This window comes from Onychostoma macrolepis, chromosome 03, assembly GCF_012432095.1.
Source record: "Onychostoma macrolepis isolate SWU-2019 chromosome 03, ASM1243209v1, whole genome shotgun sequence".
NCBI lineage: Eukaryota > Metazoa > Chordata > Actinopteri > Cypriniformes > Cyprinidae > Onychostoma > Onychostoma macrolepis.
Genome location: NC_081157.1, coordinates 13,861,783 through 13,876,964, shown reverse-complemented (window position 1 = coordinate 13,876,964; position 15,182 = coordinate 13,861,783). Strand labels below are relative to the sequence as shown.

Sequence of the window (15,182 nt, the reverse complement as noted above, 5' to 3'; positions counted from 1 at the left end):
GTGAAAGTAGCCTTTTCACCTGACCTGAATACAGCGTGCTGATTCGCTAAAATGGATTTATCGGCTTCTGTTAAAAAACAACAATGGCGCTTGTCGGCTTCTGCAGTATAATGTGAACTCGCGATGCCTTGAAAGTTTTTTTTTAAAGTGGCGTTTATCGGTTTTTGCAAATGAACTCTTCATATATACTGTATTGTTGAGAGTATATATATATATATATATATATATATGTAATGTGTGTGTGTGTGTGTGTATATATATATATATATATATAATATATATATAGTTGAGTGTCTATACTGGTATAAAAGTCTAAAACTCATGATTTACATCTTCATCATCCACAAGTAACTTACAATCAAAGAATGCATAATTACCTCTCGTCTGGATAGATGCTGTTAGAAGTTTTAGGTACTTTCCCCCGGTGACCATCCTGGCTCAGTCAAGTCCGGACCACTTGGAGCTCCATGAGGTTGTGTTCAGATTCAGATAACTAGTTATTATTAATTAATCACTCAGAGACTTGTTTTAAAAAGTTAACGAATCACCAATACACTGGTTTCGTTTTATTAAAAACAATAACTCATAAGCAAATAACAAAAATAACAGCGAGTAGTCTTCACCACAAAAGACTTCACTACAGAGTCTGCACAAGTCAGTGTCAAAAGTTCAAAAGGAAAAATTATAACACCTCTAGACAGCAAGCGTGTCTACTTCTATTTTAAACTATAGGAAAAATTGTAACACCTTTTAAAACGTAAGCGATACATAAGCATATCTGCCCAAACCACAATATAACACCTCTAGCAGGTGTCAAGAGCATCTTATGCCACGGTTAACTAGAAGTTCCGTTTTGCACTCGAGTCACAAAATGCATCGCCTTGTTTTTAACCGTTACAAAGTAAAGCAACTAAATAGCAGTTAGATCCACAAAGCTATCATCTCTGATCTCAACACTTTTACGCAGCTTTCAACACTTATACTTTTATAACAGGAGTCTGGAGTTTCACTGTCCCTAAATCATTTGTCAGTCTTTGTAATTCAGCTGAAAAATCACACAATTCAATCATCTCTCTTATCAATTTAATTATTCTCTTATTTGTTGATTCCTGTTTCCTCATCAATCTCAGAATTGTCTTAATTTTGAAGATGATCTTTTGATCCTCCCGCTCTCTCTCGAGCCCGTCTGCGACGTTCCTTCTTCTCCTGTTTCTTGACCTCCCTGATCCAGTTTCGTTGTATCCCTTGAACTAAAAAATCGTCAAAATCAATTTCTATTTTGTCTGACCTTTTCTTATCGTTCCTGTTAGAGGATCGGTCAGGAAATTGCATATCGGATAGGTTGGGACCTGATCCTTCAATATATATATATATATATATATATATATATATATATATATATATAATGTATATGTATATATATGTGTTTTTTTTTTTTCCAAAGCACCTAAAAGCCATTTCACACTTGTCATACTCCAGCGGGGTGAACGCACTGGCCAAACAAAACAAAATTTGTGGCAGTGTGAAATGACCATAATGCTGTATGTTAGGTGTGAGATTCATTAAACTTGGTTTGCTATAATACATCTATTTAGAAGTGCACCAGTGTGAATCATAATTCCCCCCACATTTGCTGTACTGTATATCCATAAAGTGATATTGTTGTCATAGTATTCTTTCAACTCATTAAGACAGTCTCTTGCTCCCATCTACTGACATAACAATGTAACCTGCAATGTTTTTTTTTAAAGTTTTTTGAAAAAAGAAAACATTTTTTTTATTTTTTTGCATATGATTTCCAATTAATTACTGGAAGAGGGTTGGTTAAGGGCCTGATTAGCTCCCCTATTGAACCCTATTGATTCGGGTTCAATAGGGGAGCATGTGATTAGTTGAGAAATTGTGCTAATTTAAATACAGTGTGTTGAATGCCTTCTAAGACTTGCATATTTGTGCATAATGTTTTGACCCTGGATGCTTACAGAAGGATAATCTTTCATTTATGTGCCAGAAACATCATAAGCATTCATAATTTTGTTGGTTCATGCTGAACTGGTGTTGATAAATATACTCTTTATATTAATAAGTCAATTTATATTGTCACTGTTTTTAAGTTACATTGTCTGGAGAGTTTTCCAGTTTTTCAGTGTCCAAATGTTGTTTGTATCATATTTATTATGAAGGGGCAAATTATAATCTCGATAATGAAAACATTTACATGTGTGGAGATTTAATTTATTTACATAAAGTTTGAGTAAATGGGAATATATTCTATGAAACACGTTTAAGTTTATTTAATTGAATATTTTAATGTTTTAAAATATATTTGCATTTATACAAATCTAATATATTTACATGTACAGAAATGTAATATGTTAACAAATATTAGAAATTAATATATGGACATATATTGCAAATAAATATATTTACATATAATTAATATATGTGAAACATTAAAAAGCGGCCAAAATCAAATTTTTTATATATATTTCAAAATATATTTACATATATTGTATAAAATATATTTTCTTCTATTTGAATTTAAGATATTTAAATATATCAAAATATATTTATTAAAAATATATTTCAATCTATGTGACTTCTGCATGGGTTTAAAGATCAAATTGCATGACAGTTGTGTCTCCTAAAAGTAAGAATTGATTCTGAACTGCTGTGCTGAAATGAGTGTCAGAAACTGATTACCTAGGAATGCACTGCTGACATGGCCAGTCACATGGTTGTCTGCTATAAATAAAATGTCATATGCTTGGAATAATAAATACATTTAAATGTAATAATATACTATTCATTATTTATTTAAATCTCTGGTTTAAAAATAGGAAATAACCATTTCAACTATAGTGGGTCTTATCTCTCAAAATGATGGGTGTCATTAAAAATGTGGAGATTAGCAGAAATAAGTTAATGCAACCTCTTATTTACACGAGGTAAACAAAGCTGCTTGGTTTACATTTTTATGTATGTAATTGTAGGCCTATACATATTTTAAAGTTGTATTGTATACCTGTTACTGCCATAATAATAACTCATTTCAAATGTTTACGTGCTTTCTGGTCTTTTTGTTCTTAACAGCACTCAATTGTTGTGGTGGAGCATTTATGAAATATTGTTCTTGTAAATACTTTTTTCAGTATTTTTTTTTTTTTTTTTTCAGTAATTAATATCGATACAAAGTACAACAGTTAGTATATGGTGTTAAACGGCGGTCAAAAAGGATTTAAACAGTTAATTTTTAATCGATTTCTTCTCAGCGATGTGGATTCGGACAGCAATTAAATTACCACATGACCTCGTTAATTCGGCCGGGGATTTTTACAGGGATGGTGGGAGAAAATTTGTCATACATCTCCATTTTTGCACCATTTTGGACTCAGCAGCATCAGATGCCTCTTCAGTGTTAGCTCCTTTGATTTGTCCAGTTTCTGCCAGCTCCTCCAGGTAACTGAAGAATAAAATAAAAGATAAATCAATAATACAGTAATTGTCTACTGATTTATAAATATAATGATTAACAAATAAATAAATTGGAATACCCTTAAAAATATGCATAAATTTACTAGACTAAAACTAGTAAAAAATATACGGGAAAATGATGCCAAAATATCAATACTATATAGAACAAATGAAATATATACATTATCTACGCAGTGTAGACTACACTGTATATTATGGGATTGTGGGACAACTTGCTTCAGTTTTACAACAGTCAAGAATGTTCGGGGAGCCAACAGCCATGTTTATTGGATGATCTTCATGATTGATATAATGTGTTGTTTAACCCTTTAACGCGTACGATCACACCGGTGTGATTAGAACGTTCAGTGAGTCACGTCATCAACTGCTGAAATTCAAATCTGCTTTCTGGCGCGGAGCCATATCAGACGAGCGAGCGCTGGTCATATTATCACTTATTCAGTGTTTTCAACCATATAATGCTTATTTTAGATTTCAGACATTTAAATACACATAAGTACTAGCGAAACCATACATTTATAGTTTGTAAAATATGCGCTGATGTCTATGGAAGCAGCAATAATGATCCTTACAAATATAATCTGACGACATGTTTTATTGATATCATATACAGATTGTGTAGATAACTTTAAAGTTTACTCTGCTCTTCTCCCAGTTTACTGGAGGCTTACTTTAACGTGTTTCGGGAGGAGAGGATGAATTTACGTGTTGTAAATCCCACAGCTGCGATTCAGCACGAACAAACATGATGGCGCCCATCACCCGGTATAGATCAACTAACACGGTCATTATAAAAGTGTTTAAACAACCAAATGCATTTACTTGCACATATTTCAGAATCGGAATATCAGATATTTCATAATATAGCGAGTATGTTTGTGAATATTAATATAAAAAAAAGGAAAAACGAAATAAAAGCAATCCATGTGTCATACAGCGCTATAGAGTGGGGGAACTATGATGTCACTTTGTAGGCGAAAACCCGGAAGCGAGTTAGCATTTTAGCGCTTCCGGTTCCAACGTCCCAGAGTCAATGGGTTTTTTGAATGGGATTTTGGTTAAATCCCTAAAATAAGGTCCGTGGTTCACACAGGCTCAAGATACTTTCACGTTTTATTCTACGACATAAAACACACCAGTTACACCACACTCGTGATTTTTTTAAGCTGTTATGTTTCTTAAAAAAGACTGTTGCTAACAAGTTGCTAAATGGGACTACAGGCGCTGTCGGAGACATTAAACGTCATCACGCCGAACAGTTTATCAATATGCAGTATTTTCCAGTTGTAGTATAATTTGTAATTCAGTTAATTTTAGGATAACCAATGAATGGTTTACAGCATTTTATATTGTTGTTCGATGTTGTTTTTTTTGCTTTGCCCTGAAATGCGACACATGTTTTCAGAGGGAAGATGCTCGTTTTATCGCTTTACTGACACGGAGACTCTCCGCACCATAAGGTAAACGCATATTACGATTATTACATGTAAACACCACATTTGCCGGCTTAACGTGGTGAAAGTTAAACTTAATGATGCATATTGCTTAAAGGCATGTAAAAATTAAATGTTTGCGGCCACATGAAGCGGTTAGAAAACATAGATTGAGGATTTCCTTGAAGCACGGATAAAATAACATTTTGTGTACCATTCCTAACAAAATGAGAGCTGAAATTTGGTACTTTGTTCACTAAATAAGTTTAATCTTACCATATCCAAAAACTCGCTCACTCTGCTGTTATTTAAATACGCGGGGATACGTTTTTAATTAAAATATTCATATTAATCAAGGATTTATTGACTTTTAATGCACCTTATTTCAAAATGTACAGAAATACGTGCTTTAAATGTACTTTAGTTATGATTATTTCATTTATTCACTATACTATTTATTACTAATGTCTCATTTCAGTTTTAGTTTGTCTCTAGTTTTGTATTTATTCATGAAACGGTTCCTGTAGTGTGAATTAAAATTCATATACAGAGTAAATCCTTCACTGAACATGTTAAAAATAAGTTTGAAACAGTTCTCGAGAGCGCGCTGGTGGTGACGTTGAAGGCGAGCGACCGTGGTGCTGTAGTTCATTCATAGCCTAAGTTTAGCTTTTTAGTTCTGGCGCTTTTATTTCGGCTTCAAAATTCGTCAAAGTTATATTTTCTTGTCAAGATTATCTTGATGGACAAAACGTGTAAGTTTCATGAACTATGGTTGAACACAGAGCTTATTTTTTGTGATAATCCAAAAGCCTATGGGAAAATCCTATTGGTTTTTTGTCGAGGGAACCAGTTTCATGCTAACCGCCAATCCGCCTACAAAGTGACGTCATAGTTCCCCCACTCTATTAGGGCTGCGGTGTGTCACATGACAAGCATGACGCATCGCCATGGAAACAATAAGGCTATAAGTTCTAAAATAACGGTCACCTAAAAAAACTCACGCCGGGGGCTCAGCTAGAATATTTTAAACTCACGTGCAAAAGGGTTAAAAGAATGAACAATGGTTAGGTCATAGAGGATAGCACATAGTATACTAAAAATAACAGTAATACTGACCTATTGAGTACCCCTTCCCTGAGAGCAGCGCATAGTTCAGTAAAAAATAACTGATATAAATATCGAGTACTCCTGCCCTGAGAGCAGCGTATAGCACAATAAAAATAACAGTGATATGAATATTGAGTAGTCAGTGCATAGTTCAGTAAAAATAACAATAATATGAATATTGAGTACTCCTGCCCCGAAAGCAGCGCATAGTTCAGTATAAAAAATAATTACAGTAATATGAACATTGAGTACTCCTGATCTAGAGCAGTGGTAATGCTAACACTAACTGACTGATCAAATGTCACGGAGATTTGAACAAGTAATGTTGTCGCTCATATTGGTTTCACAGATAGCGCGGTAGCATTGGAAAAGCATGTTTTACTCCAGTTACCTCATTAGCAGCTTTGGTGCGATCGACTGATGAAGCAGTCTAATGAAAATGCATACAATATGATATATTTAGTTGATGATTATTTGTTCTGTGCATCTTTGTTCACTAATTATCTCACTAAACGTCAGAGATGTTTATTTTTTTCATGAAAATACATGGTCAATTAACTTACCTTGTTATAAATGCCTCCCATGAAGCTTCAGTAACATATCTGCCTGAAGCATTTCCTCCACACGTTCAAATTTCCTGATCATGCCTCTGCTTCAATTTCATTGGTTGAATCTGTGAACCAGTCATTTTCCTTTCTGCCCTCAGAACATGTTTGAGTAAGTAAAACTCCCATCTGCAAACTCTGAGTATGTTAACCCTGAAATGGCTGAAACTCTGGGTTTTCGGTTTCAAAATGGGAGGTTTGTCAAAACCGGGAAAGCAGGGTAAGTCAAGCCCATCTCTAGAAGAGCGGTAACTTGTACTCAGAGTTAGTTACCGTGGTAACGTACTCCGTGAACCTAACCTGGTCGGGAGCAGGTTTTCTTCGCTAAACCCAGAGTTTCTTTCGGTCTCCACCCCCGTTTTAAAGTGTAAGCTATGTTTAAATACCTTATTCGTTCATTCATGCTGCAAAAATGCTTTTCTTACTGAATATTTTTGTCTTATTTCAAGTACAAATATAAAAAAATTCTTAAGTTAAGATGCATTTTCTATAAATGAAAAACGGTCTAAGATATTTACTCACTTCCTGGGGGATTTTCCTTTTAAGTGCATTATACGTAAAACGTAAAATTGTCCACCATAAGATAAGAAAAATAATCTTAATGCAAACTGAAACAAGAATAATTTTAATTTCTTACCCCATTGGCAGATAATTTGCAAATTAAGAAAAATGCACTTAAATTCAACTCAGAGTTGGTTGTACCTCCTTATTGAAACGGGCCCCAGGTGCTGCAAATGTCCATCAGTTTGACAACACGCACTGCAAATGCTCACAACACAACCAAATAAAGTATTTATATACTTTATACTTTACAAATATATATATATATATATATATATTTGCAATGCGTTTCTTTATTTGGTTGTGTTGTGAGCATTTGCAGCGCGTGTTATCAAATTGATGGAGTTGTTTTCTTAATTTGCAGGTGTTTTTTTTCTATTTGCAGCACGTTGAGCTCTCTCGGCCACTGTAGTAAACACTCTTATTCATGTCATAAATACTATGAATAAACATGTATATCATGGTATGTGATACTTTACAAAGCTCTTCTCACAGAGCCATCTACATGTTTTACTACATAGATAATCATACCACCCTGATGAATAAAACACACCACAGTTCTCTCCTCTTCCTCCATTGGGCTCTCCAGATGACCAGAAATTGAAAGTACAGATCAGCATTAGATGTTCAGGCTTTCAGTGTGACATGATACTAACTGTGAGAATTCTTTATTACATAATATTCAGTTCAGTTCAGTGATTTCTCACCTAGAATTCATGCTGCCCATTTCCATCTGCCCTCCGCATCACTGTTAGTTACCAATACAGACATAAGAGCCAGCAGTAATACTGTTGACAAATCCTCAAAATATAAATGAGGAAGACACACGTCAGAGCTTTTCACACTGTGCTTAACCCTGGAGAGGGGTTTCAGCAAAAAATCGGCAGCTGGCAGCAGGAAGCGGCTTCCATCGACAGCCGGAAGGTAGGAGGGACCTGCCACTCGGTAGCAGCCAATCAGTATCTACCAATGTAGCAGCAACCAATCAGATGTAACTGAACGTCAGCTGTGGCTAAAAACCGGAAGAGGCTGCCAGCGGCAGCAAGAAAAATAAGTTATATAAATGTTTAATACTTGTTTAAACAAGTATAAATGTCAGTTTGTCTTATACACACAAAATAGCATCGAACTAACTGGCTACTAAAGCCAGCGTTGGCATTTGTTTACGTCCTTGATAAAACTATAACATTACGTCTGAAATTATACATGCAAAAATTAAAATTATGAAATCTTACTTACAGGTTGTGGCCCAACAACTGCTGCCTCTGGTTTTAAAGTTGGAACTGCTCCATGTTTTAGTAATAGTTTCTGTGTGAATCCGGCATTGAACTCGTGTAGATTCTGGAAGCTGTCTTCCGTAAAATGCGCAGCACAGAGAGCTAAGATTGTAATTGTCAGGAACATAATCAAACATAAATTTTAACCATTGTTGACGAACTACAGCGTCCATAGGAAGCCCGAACACAGAAGACATGACAGCTGGGTGAAAATAACACCGTTTTGACGGCATGGCTACAACTCTCCACTATAACTCTTCCTCTGTGACAAAGCCGCAGAACTTGGCCTTGCCCCCTTTTTTGCATGTTCCGGAGGGAGGGGTTGATGGGTTTATTACGTATGCAACTCGGGAAGTATCTCATTGTAGGCATTAAACTTACTGATTTTTAAAAGACGATATCTCCGCTTACGTTAAACTTTCAGCGCAGCAACTTTGCAGATACTGTTCATGCACCAACAGCAACATTACACACTATTTAAAATGAAAAAAGTGAAATTGCAGTAAACCACCCCTTTAAATAATTAAAATGCACTCTAAAACCTCTTTATATACATACCTCTATATATACACAAGACATGAACAGTTCATATATAATATTTTTTATTCAGTGACAAGTCAGTCTTGTACAATCATAAACTACTCAAAAACATTCAGTAGCCTAAATGTTTTAGGACATTACAAGATCAGCAACAGCAGCCAGTGGGAATCTGTGGGAAGAAAACTGGTATCAGTAAGCTGTTCCAGTTCATTAAATGGCAATCTTATATATTCATGATTGAACAGTTACATCAAAATCAGCTTCACCTCATACCATCTCATCTGCCAGAAATGTTAGTTTCAGTTTCAACCTGTCAAACGCATAGCACAACCACAGTTGTGTCTTAAATGATTACTCCATCCCAAAATGAAAATTTTGTCATTAATCACTTACCCCCATGTCGTTCCAAACCCGTAAAAGCTTCGTTTGTCTTCGGAACACAATTTAAAGGGGTCATCGGATGCCCATTTTCCACAAGTTGATATGATTCTTTAGGGTTTTAATGAAAAGTCCATAACATACTTTGGTTAAAATTTCTAAATGGTAGTGTAAAAAACACTCTTTTACCCAGTCAAAATCAGCTCTGTTTTCAGCACGCCGTTTTAGTCCATGTTGCTTTAAATGCTAATGAGCTCTGCTGACCCCGCCCCTCTCTTCTATGGAGTGACGAGCAGACTGTAAACATCAGCCGCAAAACTTGCTAACTAGCACGTATTAGGAAAGGCGATTTGCAAAGATTCATAAAAAACCCTTATAGTCACGTCTTCTGTAGATGAAGCTGTATCACGAATGATTTGCGCGAACAAAGACGCATTTAGGCAAGTTGGGGATCAGCGCATTCACTTAAAAACTAAAGTAACGTTAATCCTCTGCGTCTTCAGGAGCTCAGATGTCGGGAGTAACTGACGACTGCTATATTCTTTATGACATCCAACAACTAAACACCTCAATCGCTTAATGTGAGAAATCTTGTCTTCTCCTGCACCGGAGTCGACAAAATGGCGGTCGGACTGTTTACAGCTCACTCAGGGCGGGTCTAAGGTAAGATGGCCTTGTCAATCAACTATCGTGGGAGCGGTCTGTGCAGAACTAAGTAATTCTGACAGGAATCTCAGAACAGCCTGATTTGAGAAAGGGAATTTTAAAATAGGGATTTAAAAAAAAAACACAGGGTGGATTTTTATCATTGTATGATGGCTGTGTACACACACTTCCGACACACATTTATGTTCAAACAAAGTGAATTTTGCATCCAATTAGACCTTTAAGATATTTTGGATGAAAACCTGGAGGCTTGTGACTGTCCCATTGAAGTAAATGACACTGTCAAGGTCCAGAAAAGTATGAAAGACATCAGAATAGTTCATCTGCCATCAGTGGTTCAATCTGAATTTAATGAAGCGACAAGAACATTTTTCTGCGCAAAGAAAACAAAACAACGACTTTCTTCAACAATTTGTCTCCTCTGCGTCAGAGTACCGCCATTTTGGAGAGTATCCGCTGGATGCAAGCAGCGTACGCTCTTCTGTGTCAGCCGCATACCGGATATGCTGTTTTCGTTAAAATCAAAGTGTAAGCAATAAGGGTTGGAGAAAAAAATCAATTCACCTAACTATTGCGATTCTTTTTAAAACAATTTAAAAATCGATTGGTTTACGTGAGAATCGATTTTTATTTAATTATTGTATTTTTCCTAAGAGGTGGTGGGGAGAAGTTAGCACTTTGTAATTCCAACAGAGGGCGAAATGTATAGGTGTGTTCGACTTGGAGCAGCACCGCGCAGATGATCAGCTTATGACATCAAAGTACCGCGACAACAATTCGAAAGCACGCGGCGTGTCTGTTCTCTGTAGCTCTCGCGGTGCTTTGATGTCATACAACGATCGTTCTGCGTGTGCAGTGCCGCTGCGTTAGATGACGTCATATACATTTCAAGCGCGAGAAAGCAAAACCATGACGGAGGCAGAGAATCAAACCTTTTACAGAATTCTTTCTGCACCTTCCCCAACTGCCGGGAAAACATGACTACATTTATGCATTTAGCAGACGCTTTTATCCAAAGCGACTTACATTGCATTCAAGTTACAGTTTTTACATTTTATCAGCTCTTGCTGAATCGAACCCATGATCTTAGCGCTGCTAGCGCCATGCTCTACTATTTGAACTACAGGAAAGCTCAACATGATTGAAACAGTATGCGAAGTAACATAGCATTTTATTTTATTTCAGAATGTATTTTTTCTGCTCATTTTGTTTGACTATTATATTCATGTGCAAGTTCAGGGTTTTGGTACTTTAAAGTTTCATGGTTCAAGGTACTTTAAATATACAATGTGTATGTGTATGCTCCTGAAATAAAAGTTTAGAAAGATGTGATGCATTGTTTTTGTTAATATGACTCATCATATACAGTCTCTTTTAAGGGTATAATCAACTATTTTCCATTGTCTAATCTTTAATAAGCAAACAAAAATCACAATAAATTGTAATATCAAATCGCAATAGTAACTGCTTTTTTTTAAATTGTGACAGTCTGTATATTAAGTGTATCATTCAACTTTTTCCCATGGTCTAGAGATAAAAACAAAAAACAAAAATTGCAACACATCAAGTATCGTGATAGTATCGAATCAGGAGGTAGGTGTATCATCCCATCCCTAGTAAACTAACGTAGAAGAGGTATCCGTCAGATGTGGCTGGCACACTTTGTAGACAAAACAAAACAAAACAATGCCCTCACAAAAAAGAAGACAGAGACAGAGAGAGAAAGAGCGAAAGGGAGGCTGCTAAGGCAGTTCAACATTGCAAACATAAATTCAAAGCTCCAGCAAGCCAGAAGGTAAATCATAGAATAATTAGCAGTTCACATTTTAATTCTTGTAGCCTAATTAAGTGTTTCCCATTATAATCACTTGTCTTGATACAATTAATTTATAACATATCATATGTATAATATTTTATTAAAACCACATTAATAGTAGGCCTATAAATAGTTACAAAAAAAATATAAATGTTCTAAATGAGTTGTTTATTAGTATATAATATAGATTTATGCTGTAAAATATTAAATTAAATGTCTAATATTTATAGGGGAGAGTGGGGTAAGATTAGCCTTTTTTTTTTTTTTTTTGTTTACTTATGTGGTCCTCAAGATAAGGGAAAATGACACACAAGTACAATGAATGAAAGTATCTAGCCTATCTTATCATAATAAAAGTATTCCTATAATTTTAGATGATCAGAATGTATCTATGACAAAGGGTTCTAAAAAAATATGGCTTCTTATAAAAAAAGTGTTCCGATGGCTAAGTTGACCCGATTGGAGTCAGTGGGTAAGATGCACCATCTGGGTGTAAAATTACCATCTGACTGAATCTGATTCAAACCCATGTGAAATAAATAATAATTTAAAAACTAATTTAATAGTTTTATTTTACAAACAGTCATTTATTTTCATAAAGTTAACATTAACAACATAAAACCAACCAAATGAAGTTTAAATTTCAATATAGTAGTAAACAACTAGCAGTCATCAAGAATTTAATATTGATAATAACACTGAAGACATTGTATGATTATTCCTTAAAGATAAGGTTTTAATAGTTTTAGTAGTAGTAGCCTATTACGTTCTGCACAATGTCTTCAAGTGAAACCGAACTTTTATTTTGACGGGTTGCCGTGAGGATAGTTTTTCTCAAATGAAACGCTCGAATGCTCATGAAGTGACTCTCAGAGCAGTTCTGGAGATGTTGTTCATGTATTTATGTCCTCATTTAGTGAGACGACAGACGTTAATATCACCGCAAGCGTCACGCGGGCTTATTACGCGGGCGCCATACATTAACACAGAGACACACAGAAGTCATATTTAAATAGACGTTTTGCGGCTTAATATTTACAAATAGGAGTGAGAGTGTGCTCACTTGTGTGTGCGCTTACGTTTGTTTGTTTGTTTGTGTGTGTGTGTGTGTGTGTGTGTGAGAACCGGGGCGGAACTCCGCTGTGCGCGCGATACAGAGACCGCGACCATGTAACGTAGAGACAGAAATGACTTGCCGATTTCCATTGGGAAGCTTCTTAAAAATAAATTTCCCCTGAAGCAAACCCAGCGGCTTCATAGCTGCATCCATGTTAGCACGTCACGTTTAATGTGGTAATTTCACAGTAGACATACACACAGGTTCGAAGACTCGTTCTCGCCCCCTACAGTGTAATTCGGCTAGGTATACATCCGCGCTAAAATATCAAGGTGAAAGTCATCATAGCTTGCGTAGTATAGACCCAGCTCCCGACCCAACTTTGAGGATAGATTAACGGCGATATTTTTTTTTATCGCCCGATAAGAGTCTCACGTTAACGCCGATAACGGCCCACCACTAATATATATATATAAATCTTTGTTTTTTTGTTTTGTTTTTTTTGCATTTCTGAAACAATATGTTGAACACCAAAGTTGTAACCTTCCTAAAAACAGACTAAACAGAGAGTTTGTTGGCCATTAGTGACTATAGGTGGAAAGATCTGATTATAATGTGATAAAAAGCATTTTCTGGTTCTTATCAGAGAAGGATTTGGTGCACTTGTACACTGTCCCTATCAAATAAACTACAAATAATGTGTATATATGATCAACTAAACTAGTAATATCACATTAAAATACCAGTTTATTATTCAGAGATTTAACTTAACTACAGTGATGGTGGGGTAACTTAAAATGCTGACTCAATTTACCCCAACGGAATTTGGCTTACCCCATACCTGCCATTTTGAAAACAAACAAAAAACCTAGTTTACCAATTCAGGTTAACATTTACCTAAATGATTTGCATAGTTTTATATGTTGCTAAATCACCTAATATGTATCATAAATACCTGTATAAATTTGCTTTGATGTAACAACCATTATATCTGTTATGCTAAAATGTTACTTTGACAAGCCCAAAACAGTTTTTAAAGTAAATGGGTGCCTTCCACTCCTCCCATGTGTTTATCTTTTTTCCACAGTCTGGAAGAAATGATGGGTGGTTCCAAAATACATGGTCACATGACAGTAAAAGTGCATTTGCCAAGATACAGGGGATGGGTCAACTTACCCCACTCTCCCCTACTTCCATTGAAGATGAGACACAAACAGGCTCAGAGAGTGAGGGAGAGCCCACTCTTATCAAAACATCTGAATTAAAGTCTGAAATTATTACAGTGTGTGCTCTTTTAATTGTATATTTGTAACAACTGGATAATTTGTATTAACAACCCACCCCCTTAGTGCCCCTTTTTTGGTTTGGGCCACAGCCCCTCAAAATGTCTGTGCATGACCCTGCATCAGTGTTTATATTGCCACAAATACTCTGACATTTTCATTCACAGTGAATCAGTCGTGAAACGATAGACATTGTTTCTGCTCTGCAGTCTGCTTTTTAAGACTGTACTTTCAGCAAATGAGTCCAAATGTGACAAAGTATGTCAAAGTACAAGAAAATGTGTGAAGTCTAGCTTGTTCATACCAATTCATCTGCATAGCAACCGTAAGTCAAAAAGAAAAATAAAGAAAAATAGTGTTGATAAAGGGTAAAGTGGAAATCACATGACTTGGTGTCGCTCGGTTAAGCACTTTATTGTTCTGTTCCTAGAAGTTCGGAGCAGCAGAAACAGCAGCCAGATTCAAATTAGCAAAGCTTGTGATCTTGCTGAATTTAGTGAATTTAAGATTGCTCAGAAACTTATCTCAGTTGCATCTAATCTGAGGTACTGTGTCAGTCATTGTCTTTGACCGACTTCTTAACATACGTAAGCCGTAAATGTGTTTCTGCAGTGGTTAAAGTGAATGTATTCAAAACAAAACCACAGCTGCTTGCAGGTTTGAAACTCTTGACACTTAAAACCAAACGGTAACCTCCCGCTCCCTCTCGTGAAACCAACACGGAAGTGACTAAAACTGCAGTTCATCGACTGGCCGCTGGAGGCTGGCTCCAAAAGGGAGTCAATCCCATAGACTCCCCATGTTAAAATGCCCAACTTTACAGCAGAAAAAAACATGTTTATAGCCTGGTACAAAAAATTATTTTGATCTATATAGCTAATTTTGCCCTTCGTGACAACTGTGAGGCGGGTGAATTTTTTTATAACTCATCCGTTTAAATTATATTAAGCCTTAAAATTCA

General features: G+C 35.8%; 1 long non-coding RNA gene across 1 annotated transcript; it reads right to left on the bottom strand.

The window, feature by feature from the left end:
• Nucleotides 1-332: 332 nt before the first annotated feature.
• LOC131537273 (uncharacterized) lies at nt 333-7,378 on the bottom strand. Its single transcript, XR_009270234.1, has 4 exons — nt 6,602-7,378; nt 6,430-6,468; nt 3,366-3,463; nt 333-1,250 (listed from the first exon to the last, which is right to left on the bottom strand). It is a non-coding gene; the product is annotated as an uncharacterized LOC131537273 (long non-coding RNA).
• Nucleotides 7,379-15,182: the final 7,804 nt, after the last annotated feature.